Here is a 13,964-nt window from a genome sequence, read left to right on the forward strand (position 1 = left end):
CTTCTAAACACATGAAAATAAAGCTGCAAATAATGCATTAAATAGGCTGCACACACCTATATTCCATTAACCCCGCTCTGAATCCCACCGAAAGGAAGCTGAATCTTTCAGCCTTGTTTTGTTTGATGATGGCATTATTCAACTGCCATGTGTCCCGTGGCCCTTGAAGACCCCCAAAACGTCTCCCCCAAGCCCTTCAAAAGTGATTTATCCTGTCTTTGGTGTATGTACAAGGAAACGGTTAAGCTGGAACACCTAACGTGGCCATTTCAGCTCAGCTTTTTCAGATAATTACTGCTTGAGATCTCTCTGTCTCTCTGATATTAACGCTGGAGTCTGCGTGTCTGCTCAGGCCGTTGAGTTTAAATCGAACAGGCAGTCAACGGCATTGTTGATGTCCCACTGAAATCAAGATGTCTTTCTGCTTCTCCCCTTCTCATCTTCCCCTTCTCATTTGTACATTGAACATTGCCAGCATGTTTTGTTAAACCTTTGAGTGGAGAGAAGCGCAAGGCAGGGGGTGGTGATGGAGGAGGAAAGGAAGGCAAATGTTTGTACTTTCTTCACAGGAAGGTCTAAAATGCAAAGGCTTATCTTTGCTTCTGCTGGTGCAAGGGTGCTGCTGTCTGTCTGGTAAAGATTCCTGGCACGCCAAAGAAACCTGGTCAATTTCAGAGTCTTTCTTGGGACCTGTCTGAAGTGTTGACAAGCGGTTAGCCTGAATATTAATACACCCTCCATCATCAAAAGCTGTTGCATACCCAAAGGAGGAGAAATATTTTAATCAGCTTTCAGCTTGTCTAGCAAGAGTCAGTCGATTCCACTGGGATTGTACGTTTGTGCACTTGATTTTCAATTTTTGTTTTTTTGGCCGGCACCCGCACTTTTTCTCTCTGGATTGTTGTGAAAAGGGGAGTTAAAATAACAAAACATTGCCATTTTCTTGTGCTGCCCTGGGGTTCCTGTACTGGATTTAAAATGAGAAAAACTAGATGGGGATTCAGGTTCAATGGTGGAAGACAGAGAACCCTTTCTTATTTTTCTTACAGTTTGATTAGTGATGCAACATTCATCTCTAAATGGCCTGAGATGCAGGCAGTTGCTACTGAAAAACCAATTAGGAAGCCTGGGAAAATAGACACATCGTCACCTGGTAGTGAAATGATGTTAACGTGGGTGTTAGTTGAACTTCTCTGGGGAGGGAATTCCATAAATGGGGTGCCATCACTAAAAGAGCTCTCTCCCTTTGTGGACAAGGGTGGCTGCCTGTATGCATGTGTCCAACGTATAAAGTATCTGGAGTTTCTGGTGTGGTGGAACATGGTTGAGTCTAGGGGGCCTGGACGAAGTCGATCAGGGTGTAATGGGACACCAGAACTCGACCAGTGTGTGCTGGTTGATACCTGCCCTGAGCTCTTCCTTTCTAAGGTCACCTAGATGCTGACTCTGGGCAGTTTACAGAGGATTAAAAAAATAACATTAAAACTATGGAAAAGCAGTAACAGTAAAAAGCAAATACGCAATAAGTTAATTAAATACTCATACATAATAAGATACTTTTGCCATAAATATTAACTTACTGAACTATTGCAAGTGTTCAGTAGATACATTTAAAAATAATACTGATCAGTTCCCCCCTTTCTCAGTATATACTAAATATATATATCAGTGTATCATCTCTCTCCTATATTATCCTCAATGTATCCTAACACACACAGACACACACACACTCTCTTTGTGTGTGTGTGTATATGTATGTATATGTATATGTGTCTGTGCATGTGTGTGTGTGTATCCTAAATATATATTGAGAGCCACTTTGGTATAGTGGTTAAAGTGCTGGACTAGAAGCTGGGAGACCATGAGTTCTAGTCCCGCCTTTGGTGTGAAAGCCAGCTGGGTGATTTTGGGCCAGTCATACACTCTCAGCTCAATTCACCTCACAGGGTGGTGGTTGTGGAGAAAAATAAGCAGGAGCATTATGTACACTGCCTTGAGTTCTACAAAATGAAGATGAGAGATAAATCTTAATAATATCAAATAAATAAAGGCATGCAAAATCCCTGGAGGTTGATATGATCCAATCTCTAGATGTTCCATTCTGAGTTGGAATGGTTGTTCCAAGTTCGAACCTACCTGAAAGTGATTAGTGTTCCAACATTATCCAAAGTGGGTCAATCCTGAAACTTACCATTCGAGGTGGGGATGATGTAGAATGAAGTCTTGGGGAAGAAATTGGTTTTAGAATGTGTGTTGATCAAAGTGGGTGTTGTGGTCAAAGAGGTTAAGCACATTTTATAATGCTTGGTGTGTGTGTGTGGGTGAGAGAGAGAGAGAGAGAGAGAGATATTTGTGCATAGAGGCTTCTTTAATTGGTGGAACCAGTCTCAGTCTTGCAGCATCCTTCAGACAGAGTCAAGTGGAGACATCCAATTATTTATCCCACCTGACATAGGGCATTTTATGTCATGCGGATCAGCACACATACCTTTAAGTCTGGTCTTTTTTTTTTTTTAAGTCCCCAAAACACAAAATAAATTGCACTATTTCACGAGGTTGGAATAAGGCCAGGAGGACTGGAAAAGAGAGGCTACAGCACAACTTTATTAACTGTGGTTTGTTGATTAAGTGAACCACTAAGTGTGGTTTACACACAATGATGTCTGGGCCACACAGTGGCTTAGCCTGAGATGTGCAGCCAGGTTAAAATTAAGAAGACTGGTTATGCTTAAAGTGCCTGTAAACCCTTTTAGCTGTCAGCCTTAGTTAGAGTTCTGATTTGCTGTAGGCCAGGGAGGACACTGCCAAACCAACTGCCATTAAATGAAGATGTTTTCCGAAAAGCCAATAATAATTTCCTTGCTGCAGCATGAGGGCAGACATTCAAGCTGTGCCTTATTTTTGGCTCTGCACTTTTTGGATTATTTTCCAGAATTGCAAGTCAGAAGCTGAGGACGATGAATTGAACTGGATTCATTGCATCATACGTCTACTCTCGGTGTGCTCCTCCAGGCCAGAATGTTTCCTTTGGGCAGCAGCCAGGATGCCCTTCAGCCTCTAGGTTAGGCTTTCCAGGGCAGCTGTTGCTGTCCAATGTCAATTTTTCTTCGCGTTTTTTCAAGCTAATTTTCCTCAACTGTTGGTAAATACTGGAAGTTAAATAGACTGTCCCTACAAAACTAGCAGGGAGCAGCCAAGAGAATGTCTGAATATAGAACCCACTGAATGACTCATATGTATAGTTTAAGCATCCCCAATGGGAAAACTATCCATACTCCCTTTGTTATAGATGGACGGTCTTCTAAATGTGTTGGAGTTCAACTTCCGTCATTTCCAACCAACATGGACAGTGACCATCCTGAGATTCTAACACAGCTGTGCCCAACTTCCAAAGACATGGACTTTCAAAATTCTCAGCCAGCATGGGCATTGTACTGTATATTTTGAGAGGGCACCCAGTTTGGGGGAGGGTGTTTTAGAATTATGGGAGGAAGGAGACAAATACCTTCTGTCCATTTTCTCTATTGTTCCTAGTTATTTCCTTAAAACACTGAACTGCAGGTTGAAAGGACTGCATAGTGATTTCACCGTTGATGCTGAAAGTTGGTAGAGTCACAACTGGTATAACAATATTGAAAAAAAATAAATTCATGAACAAGTTCAAAACTGAGTGAAGCTGGGGAAGCAAGGGAGTCAATTGAAAGCTCAGAATGAGGCAGATAGTGACCCCCAGTTCCTGCAAGTTTATCTAGACAGCTTCCAAACTGCAAGGAGACTTTACCACATGTCAAGAATCATGGGTAGCTGTGGATCTGGAACACAGCATCCTCCAAATGTGCATTCCATCGAAAGTAACGTGGCATGAATGGATGGTGTCTCAAGTGGGCCACAGAAAGTGACAAAATTGTGGATGATTTTGTCTGCCTTAGATCTCTTTCGCTGGATCAAGGCAAAGAAGCAATGACAACTAGAGGAAGAGGGAAAGATGTTTCCCAGCCTCTTGAGTTTCAAACTTCACAGGATGTTGAGCCCTTTTTTTGAGAATTCCTATTTGAATAGGAACACGTTTTCAGTGTCAGCATGCAGGATCCAGGTTAAGTTGCACAATCCAGTTTAAGTAACTTGCAAGTGATGCTTAGATGGGACCACATTAAAAAAAAAAAGGGGGGGGGGTTCCCTCAAGGTACTATAACCTTTATTGCTTTAGCCCAAGAGATGCGGGAATCTGTTTTTAAAATGCATGGAAACATAATACATTTTAATGAAATGTAGATATAACGAAATAAATTCTGCAAGTGCCTTTTGTTCGAAGGTTTGCAAGTATTACGTATTTCTGAATAAGACATAAGCTTGGGAAAGATGTTAGGCAGCCGGAGAAAATGTGCATGCATTTAAATATTAAGCTGTCCTTCATAATGTCAGGAAAGAGTCTGCCTCGTAAAACTGGTCTGTTTGATCATTTCTCTTCCTAGTATTTCTCATTGAGCCACTCAGCCAGGCTCTTTCCATTTCCTTACAATTTGTTAGATGGTTTATGATGCAAATAGTGTTAATCTTAGGGCAATGAACACCCAATCTTAATACAAATTTACACACACACACACACACACACACACACACACACACACACACACTACTGGGCAGCGGAGTGCTTTGAATTATTTCCAAAAAGATGCTTTGGAGCATGGGGGAAGGGAGGGGGCAGGAAGATTGAATGTATCTGCCGTTCATGAAAGCAGCTGCTTCTTTTCCTGGGTTCATATGGTAGCTGCCAAGTTAGCTGTGCAATCCTGAGACAGAAGTGGCATCTTCTTTGGATTGCAGCCAGAAGCCTGCGAGGCATTTTCTACAGGTTATGGGATGGCAGTATTAGCTGTAGAGAAGTTGGACAGGTTCTATAAGAAAGTATTTAAGGAAGCACCGAGTTTCTTCTGCATGATCCATTTGTTATTTCCGGGAGGAGCTTGCGAAGACTCTTTTAGGTGTGTCAGTCATACTGGTCCTTGCTGGGACTCAACAGGCTTGTGGCCTTATGAGGAGAAAGTAGGCTAACCCTGACCAAACCCTCTTCTAGCTATTTGGGAGATAGATCTGGGTGCCAAACTGGCTTCATTTGTGAACAAGCTACAGTGTCTTTATGATGGCTGATACCCTAAAACCAGGAACTTTCATTTCTTCTTGTATCTTTCATAAAGTTGTTTTTTATTTGACTGACCAACAATCACTAGCTTTTATTTAGTGTTATTGCTTAAGGAAGCAAGATGCCTTGCGGATGACATCAAGACCATTGACAGGGTGAGAAAGCAATTAATTCTAGGTTTACAGCTAAGCTTGTAAGTAACTGGAGACTTGATTGACAAGTATTTCTCTGAAGAGGTCCAGCAATACTTAGCTTGCCACCAACTGTTCCATCTAGACTCTCTTCAGTTGATTCAGATATGGATCTATTGTTTCCCAGCAATGTATGGTTCATATCTCTTTCTGATAATGCTGGCATGATGTCTGCCTAGCTTTCATACTAATTGTTGCTCATGCTGGATCCAGTTTGCTACAGCTAAGCTCAGATGTTTTCCATTGTTGGGCAGTGAGGAAACCATTGGCCGAATGTATAAATTACATTTCTCAGAAAAGAGATATTTAATTCCTCTCCTTATTTTTGTTCAATATACCCTGCCTTTGTACTCCTAGAATGCCTTCATTGCGACGCATCCATGTAGCAGTTACAAAACATAAAAAAAAGTGCAATTTATTGTTAGTACAGCAGAAAGGTGGAAGTCTTTCCTGAAAATAGAAGGAATGGGAACTAAATACAGCTTCAAAGATCCGTGGAATAAGACCTGTTCCTACATACCTTTGTTTATGATTTGTTTAAAGAAAGTATTGTCAGGACATCTCTTTCAGCGTGTTTGGATAGGCAGGATTATGCTGCAAAGAACTTAGTATCTAGAATCTCACAGTGGGAAAATATTACTGATCCACGTCTGTGGACCATTAGGAGACCATCGCTATCTACTCCCATTTTGGAACCCTTGTGCTATTGTTTAGTAACTTCTTTTAGTTGTGTCTCTATTAAAACAAAAGGATTTTTGCACTACACGTTTCCACTTAAAGTAATGCCTTTTCTATGACTGCAAAAAAGGGACAGGCTGCCCCATCCATGGAGATTCTTATTCCCCAAATTAGTTACAATTCTGAAGAACTGCTGTAATTCCTTGCTATTTAAAAACAAAACAAAACGCTGTCATCCACTTTAGACTATATCAAAGAGTGGCCATCTCAAACTTTCCTTTGTTGCTTCTGTTTTGAAGAGAGCTTTTTTTTCTAACCATGCCAGATGATTTTTCAGATCTTTTTCCTTTTCACCCTGTAGTAGAGGAAAATGAACTTCTAGGAATGCTATTGATGCTGCAGTGAAGCATAAAGATATTCTGAAACTTTGAGTAAATTCTCGGTCTAACACAATAAACATCAGGAAACTGAATTCGCCTGATATATTCTTAATTTCAAACAGAGAGGGAAAAAAGTGAAATATGAAACCATTTCCACTGGGTATGCTGTAAATCTTACAAAATGCATACACTTTCTGTTTCGGCATACATCAAAGCAAGGTGGCTCAAGAGATTAGAATATGTTTTGAATCTTAGTCTGATGAGCAAAACTTTCTAATATTTATTATGCGTGGCTTTACTTTTCTTCTTTATTTTTCTTTTCCTTTCCTTTTGTTCTGTTTATCCACAGCTTCTTTTCTTCCTGCAGGAACGGAGGAGGAAGTATCAGTTTCACAAAGCCCCAAAGAGAGTGGGGTGGTTTGTTCATTTTGAGTCCAGTTGTAGGCCCACGTGGCAGAGACAACCTCTTCTTTTATTCTACTCATTCCCCAAGGAGAAGTCTTTCCAAAAGCTTCCCATGAATGCTTTTCATTTACGAAGGCATTACAATGAGTCAGGCTGACTGTGGGAGGATCGGATCGGCAGGGAAAAGTTGGGTGGGAGGACTGTCGGCAATATTACTCTAGGTTCCTTGTTTCTTTGGAACTTCGGCTATAGTTTCCTACAATTTTTAGGTCACTGGAGAAAGGGAAGGGAAGGGAAGGTGTGCTGAGTCATATCACTGCTGGGATTTTATGTTCCCCGCTAAGCTTACAGAACTTCACAATTCTCCCAAGGCTTGCTCTTCTTGAACATCTCCCATTTGTCAGTATTTTTCAAAGTTGGTGATGTTGAGCTGCCAAGTTTGAAAAAGAACGTTTTAGATGATGTTGCAGAATGGTGGAATGCTTTTTTTTTTTTCCATTGCTTGCAGAATGGTCCAGGTACAATCAGAGATACTTATAGCTGGATATAAATCCTGGCCCTAAGTGTGCAAAACCAGCAGGGTGTGTTGGAGCATTGGAGTCATTGGAGCAGAAGGCTTGTATGCACACCCATGTCTTCTTCCTCTTCTGCACGTTTTGTTTACTAGGTGAAGGTCTATAGAGAGTTAAAGTAAAGCTGGAATATGGTTAAATGTCCCAGTATTTTTTCTTAAAATTTTCCAAGGGACAATGTCCAGCAGCTTCCATAACTCTGCCAACAGGCCTGCCTGGATTTGGTTCAGTCACCAAGAGTTGAGCTTAACTTGGGGTGTCTATACCTTATTTCCGCCTTGATGAATATATTGTGTGTGACATTGTGTTTTGTGAATCAGGAATCTGTCTTGATTCATCTGGTCTTTATAAACTCCATCAAGGCTGTGCTTCCTCAGCGTCTTTACCTTAGTGGGGGGTGGGGGGGAAATCTGAGTTTTCATTCTGATGTTCATCCATTTGTTTTGAAAACAGTGTCTGCAGCTCAAAAGATTTGATACCCTTCTTACTTGCATTCACAATCCGGGCAAACCAACATTTTGGCATGCTTTTCTCTGTTATTTCTATGCCGCTCCCCGTCATTTTCCAGAGGGGCTCATGTTGAGCAAGAACTGTTTCAAAGCAAAGAAGAAATACCCAGGTGGGTGATATTTGTAATGTGGCAAATCCTATTTTATGAGAAAATTAAGAGGCATAAATCAGCCCTTCTCTTCTTTTTTTTTTGGTTTTCTTAATAAACACTTAAAATATTCAGGATGTTGGGAGTAATACCCATTCTGCTTTTAGAGGTCAGATGGGGCTGAAAACTCAAACAGCTGTTCAACAAACATCCTGGATTGTTTTTAATTGTCTTCTTTTTCTCTTAACAGCAGTAATTCTTGTTTATATTGTCAAGTGCCTTTTTATTCCTGAACGTAAGTGTACCATATTTTAAGGTCATATGCTTAACCCTATGGCATGGCTACAATATAAATTGGGCCCTTTTGTTTTTATTAATGTGTGTCCAAAGTGGGATATGGGCAGGATGCAAAACGAGAGTGTTCACAAGTTTTAAATAATTTACTGTGTTAGAAAAGGCACAAAGGAGAGTATATTTTTTGTCTCTGTCCCATGGTTGATGAGCATTAGGCTTGTATGCTATGTGGCAAGTTGATTGATTTGCCAGTGGAAAATATCTTTGTGTCCCATGGTTGATCTTTTGACCTGGAAGATATTTTACTGACCTTACAGGTTTTTCCTCCCTCCCTCCCTCCCTCCCTCCCTCCCTCTTTCTTTCTTTCTTTCTTTCTTTCTTTCTTTCTTTCTTTCTTTCTTTCTTTCTTTCTTTCTTTCTTTCTTTCTTTCTTTCTTTCCTCAGCATGAAGATTCTTAAAGCCAGAGGCATCATCTAACAGAAATTTTGAGGAAAAGAATGGTAACATTATTGCATAGCAAGAACAAGTGGAATGAAAACACAGTTGAAGGACTTATTTCATCCATAAATTACTGTGATTGACACCGGTTCTGTTGTGAAATTGAGAAGGGGCTCCACCATTGATGGTGTTTCTTCCAGATCTCCACCATTGGTAGAGCTGCACCGTAGTCCCCTCTTTGAAAGTTCTTTCCTTGATATAAGAAGTGATATCTAAATACATTAGGTAAGAAATAAATAGATTTTGTTCAGGAGATACTAGTTCAGAAGAAGTGATCCTCTTGCTCCGCTTAGCAAACCCACTTCCAAACTGAAAATTGTATCAGCAATAAACTTCTCACCTTGTGGTTCTTATAGAAAACCAGGAAGGAATCAGGCTTTTGCTGCTTCTAGAACCCAATCTATTTTTCTCCATGGTGAGGGTTTTTTTTTTAAATCGTCTGGCATAGCAGTTCGGTGTTCATGCTGCTTTTTTTCTTGCTGGGAAATCTTTGTGAGGTCCAGCAGCCAGATGTGTAGACTGTTTAGCTGTGACGAGGTGAGTATATGTCTATAATGCTAAAAAATAACAAGTTCAAAGAAGTATCTAATACTTTAGTCCTCTCCAAAGCATTGCATATTACATAGTCTTGTGATTTTCTGATTAATTATGTGCCATCAAGTCGTTTTCGACTCCTAGTGACCACATTAAAAGAAGAAGCAGAACACTGCTTTTTCTCTACATTTCCTAAGTCCCCAGTTTTAGGGAACATAGATAAATTTTCCCCTTGACAATCTGTCCCTAACCTGGTCTTCCAGGTCTCCCAATGGTGCACTCATTGCCACCATAACTGAGTCCATCCACCTTGCTGCTGGTTGTCCTCTTCTCTTTCCTTCCACCTTTACCAGCATCAGAGCCTTCTCCAGAGAGTTAGATCTTCGCGTAATGTGTCTGAAGTAGGATCGTTTGAGCCTGGTCATTTATGCCTCAAGTGAGAATTCTGGGTTGAAGATAGTCTTGTAGCAATCCATAAAACAACTTTCTAAGTTTGATGAATTCTGTTTCCAGATTGCAAATGCAGATGTTGACAACAAAGGTGTAGATGAATTCAGCCTATGATATGACATTTCAGTCTGTGTAAAGTTTGGTGATGATGGATCCAGGAAGCAGTTCTAATGCTCCTCTAAAGCATGGGTTAGTGCAAACTATGAATGTAGGTCTGAATCATGAATTTTTGGCTGTTTGTTCTCTTTTAGACTCTAACTGCAGGCCTTGATGGACCACACCATTTCTTTTGAGACCTCCTGGACTATGTTGATTACTGTTACAGTTTCTCTTTCTTTCTCTTTCTGACACAGTGCCGTTGTACATTTCCAGAATCATTGTTTAAAATGCTTTTCCCTCTCCCTAATGTGGGTTTCTTTTTTCTTTTGTATACTTGTCCTTGCTTATTTAATAGCATAAATATGAAAATAGAGTTTAGGGGGTTTCTTTTAAAAATATTGAACTTTTTGATGCGTTTCAAGTATCTCTTCTGCAAGACATATTCGTTCATGCTTAGCAAGCCCAGCTGCGGGATATGCCCTCTGTATTTCTATGAAAGCTTCGCTTTGCAATTGTTCCTCTGTGTAATTCGAACATATAAATATACACAGAATGGCAAAGGAAGCTATTATCTCTAGAAGATGAGGCAATAATATATGCTTATCAAAGCAGAACATGGCTCTGAAAACTGTAAGTTACACTTCAGTAAGGATTCACACCAAAAGCCAATTTGGTTTATGGCGTTTCCTTCCCACCACCCCTTTCCCGAAATGGCATTAATCAGGAGGAGAACAACAACAACAGCAACAAAATCTTGATCACTATTCATCTTCGTTTACTTAATTGCAGATATATTTGCATGGGTGAACTTACCAGTTCCCTAGCTTCCCTCTGCATGCGGTTTTGCTTCTAAAAAACTGGGGACTTAGGAAATGTAGAGAAAAAGCAGTGTTCTGCTTCTTCTTTTAATTTCTGTCTCACCCCTTCCCCTCCCCATTAAGTGATGGTCATGTAGTCTCATGAATTGGAGAGTCAGTGTGGTATAGTGGTTAAGGCACCAGGCTACAAACCTGGAGACTGGGAGTTCTAGTCCCACCATAGGCACAAAGCCAGCTGAGTGACCTTGGGCCAGTCACTCTCTCTCAGCCCTAGGAAGAAGGAGACAATGGCAAACCACTTCCAAAAAATCTTGCCAAGAAAAACTACAGGGACTTGTCTAGCCAGTCGATGGGAGTCAAAAACTGACTTGAAGGTGCATGCACACACACACACACACAAAGTCTCATGAATTAGGCTTAGCATTATAGTTATTTTATGATGTGACTAAGGCAGAGTGATGCTCATGGCCACCTTCTTGGTATCTGCCAGGTTTCCAGCCATATCTAAGTTTATTGAAAATAACACTAGGGAGTTGGCATGTTGGAAAGCAAAGTGGTAGCCTCTGATGTTATCTTGATGATAACGTTTCTTTCAAGTAAAGCTTAATCCTGGGTTCTTCATGGGTTCGTTAAGTTTTTTGGATAACAGAAAATGCTGTTATCCGAAGAAATAAGAAATGGTTTGCTATTGCCTTTTTCCAGTTCCTAGTCTAGTCTATGCCCTTGCACTTACCAGTAGTCTCTCATCCAACTACTCAACAAGGCCAACTCTGCTTAGTTTTTCAAGATCAGCCAAGATCAGCTAGGACATTCTTGGAAAATTAAAATGGTGTATGGGTTCTGCCCATCTGCTCATAAAAAAGAAGACTAAGGTAAGCTGGTGGGAGGGGTTGCTGTCATCCTGGAGGGTGGGATGGAGACATCTTACCAATGTCTTCTGGTGAATGAGAATGGATAAACTACCATGGCAACCAACTTGTGACTGGAGAAGACCCTTCAGTGGCAATAAATTAAATAAATATTTATATTTATTATTTTAGTGTCTTAGTTGTTCATTTTGTAATTTTATATGTTGATGCTTTTAAAAGGATCATTTTATTGTAAACCGCCCAGAGTCCCCCTTTCTGGGGGGAGATGGGCGGTGATAGAAATTCAAATAATAAATACATACATACATACATACATACATACATACATACATACGTTGTGATGGTGGTGCTAGCTCCCAGTACTCAAAATGTGGCTGAAAACAGTTGCCTCCCCTTGATATGTACTATAATTGGTCAAATGAGACTGTATTTCCTCTTCAGAACTTTCCCACCAACAAGGGTAGGTCAAAAAGGAATGGAGCTGGGCTAATCCCAAATGTGAAGTATCTTACAAGAAAGGTATTCCTTATTTGCTGAGGTTTAGACTTAATCGTTGTACTATATATATGCTGGAAACTAGGATTCCCAATAATTATTTCTGGATTCCCTTATCCTCATTTTGTTTCTGGAGGGACCTTTGCTTAATGGCTTTTAATAATAACAAATGGCTTTTGTTATTTTGCCATTTTTCGCAGGCCAGTATTTTTTTAAGGGAAGATTCCAGTGGTTTTATTGTTTGCATTTTTTGAAAGGACTAAAAATTTCTATTTATTTTCCCCACCTTTTCCTGATATATAGCCTGAAGAATTTTTTTTTTCCTCATTGAAGAGTTCAAAGAGGTGAATATTTGTAGGTTTTCCCATTTGCCTTGATGTCTTATTTTGGTTGGGTCATCATTCATCAGCAATGGAAATTCCCACCTTTTGACAATGGGATTCCCCACCTTAAATTTCACTTATTGTTTGTAAACTGTTGAGAGAGTCATATGATGACAAGTTCAATAAATAAACAGGTTTCCATGGAAAGCAGGAGTAATAGCAACTTTTAAAAATAAAATAAACATTCAAGTCTTCCTAACTGAAATATAAATATAAATATATATATTGGATACAGAAATGTGTCAGCAAGTATGTTTCTGCCAGCATATGTCAAATGCTGCAAAAAAGAATTTGAAGGGGTTAATTTTTTAGCACTGTTGTTTTAAGTTGTTGGAAAGGAGACAGTATTCTTTCTTCATTTAAATGCTGTAAATGGATATCAGCAATACTTCGTTTAAAAGAGAAAAATATTTTTTTCTTGTTTCAGAATCTGACCGACATGTTGCCCTTCCCTCCCTCCCTTCCCAACTCTTTTTCTGGTTGTAGAATTTTTCTTTTTCACTCCAAGGTTTAAACCTTCTGCTAGACACCAGGTGTAGTGAGTGGAATTCAAATGGTATTCACTAAACCATGGTTAAACCATGTCTTAGTACAATGTGTAAACTGAGCTCCCTCCTCTCTTAAGTACACACATTAAAATGGGGCTGTTGTCAAATGCAGGGGCATCTGTATTGCATATAAAAAGGAGCAGAGCTTCAAATCACATGGTCAAGCTACCATCTTGTCTTTTTTGACCTTTCTGCCCTCTATAGACACTCAAGTCAAATGCATCTACATAGAATTACTATTTCTTTTCTTTAAATCACACCTAGTGTGAATTTGATCCAAAATGAGAGATTAGTAAAGTATTTTCCCTCAAGGATAGCTGAACCATTGTAGTCCTGAGAATAAATCTAGGAGAAAACCACCCTTAAAATAAGTATTTCTTATTTCTCTAACAAAACTGAGTAATATATCCCCTTGACTGCTAGATGGAAATATTGACCTTCCTATTTTTCATTCCATACCTGTCCCTCCTTTTATTTTTATGTGCTTCATAGGTATTTTAAATGTAAGGTTTTTAGCTGTCGCTGGGATTTCTCTGACTCCAGAAAGGAAAAACGCTTAATAATAATCTCACCTCTGAGTTCCCCGGAGTCTGTCGTCTTTGTATTGACTGCATAGCCCAACTAGCTGAAGTAGATTATGCTGAGTTTTAAAGTCATCCATGTGAAGCTCAGTGCAGCAAGGAACCTGGAAAATTGCAGGGCAAGAAGAAGAAGGGAGTTGTGGGGGCAGGAGCCCAGAGCAACAATTTTGTAAATCCTGCAAAGGTCAAAAAATGGCTTTTGTTAAATATGGAGAGGCTAGAAATCACATCCCATTTCCTATCGTAAGAAAGCCGTTTTTTAGCAGCAGTGGTTAATGTACTGCATGTGAAAGATTTAAGACTCGCTGGGAAAGCGTTGCTCCTGTTTTATTGGGCTGCTATTGAAAAGCCAACGGCGTAACTTCAACTAGGTGCTTTGAGATCTCTTAATGGGCTGTCAAGACCAAGACACCAGGTCTGTGCTACACTA

At 39.9% G+C, this 13,964-nt stretch overlaps 1 protein-coding gene across 6 annotated transcripts in view; it reads left to right on the forward strand.

The window, feature by feature from the left end:
- Positions 1–13,964, forward strand: part of FTO (FTO alpha-ketoglutarate dependent dioxygenase) — a 189,915-nt gene that overhangs the window by 67,316 nt on the left and 108,635 nt on the right. The gene's annotated exons all lie outside the window — the stretch shown is intronic.

Source organism: Candoia aspera, chromosome 11, assembly GCF_035149785.1.
Source record: "Candoia aspera isolate rCanAsp1 chromosome 11, rCanAsp1.hap2, whole genome shotgun sequence".
In the NCBI taxonomy this organism is placed as follows: domain Eukaryota; kingdom Metazoa; phylum Chordata; class Lepidosauria; order Squamata; family Boidae; genus Candoia; species Candoia aspera.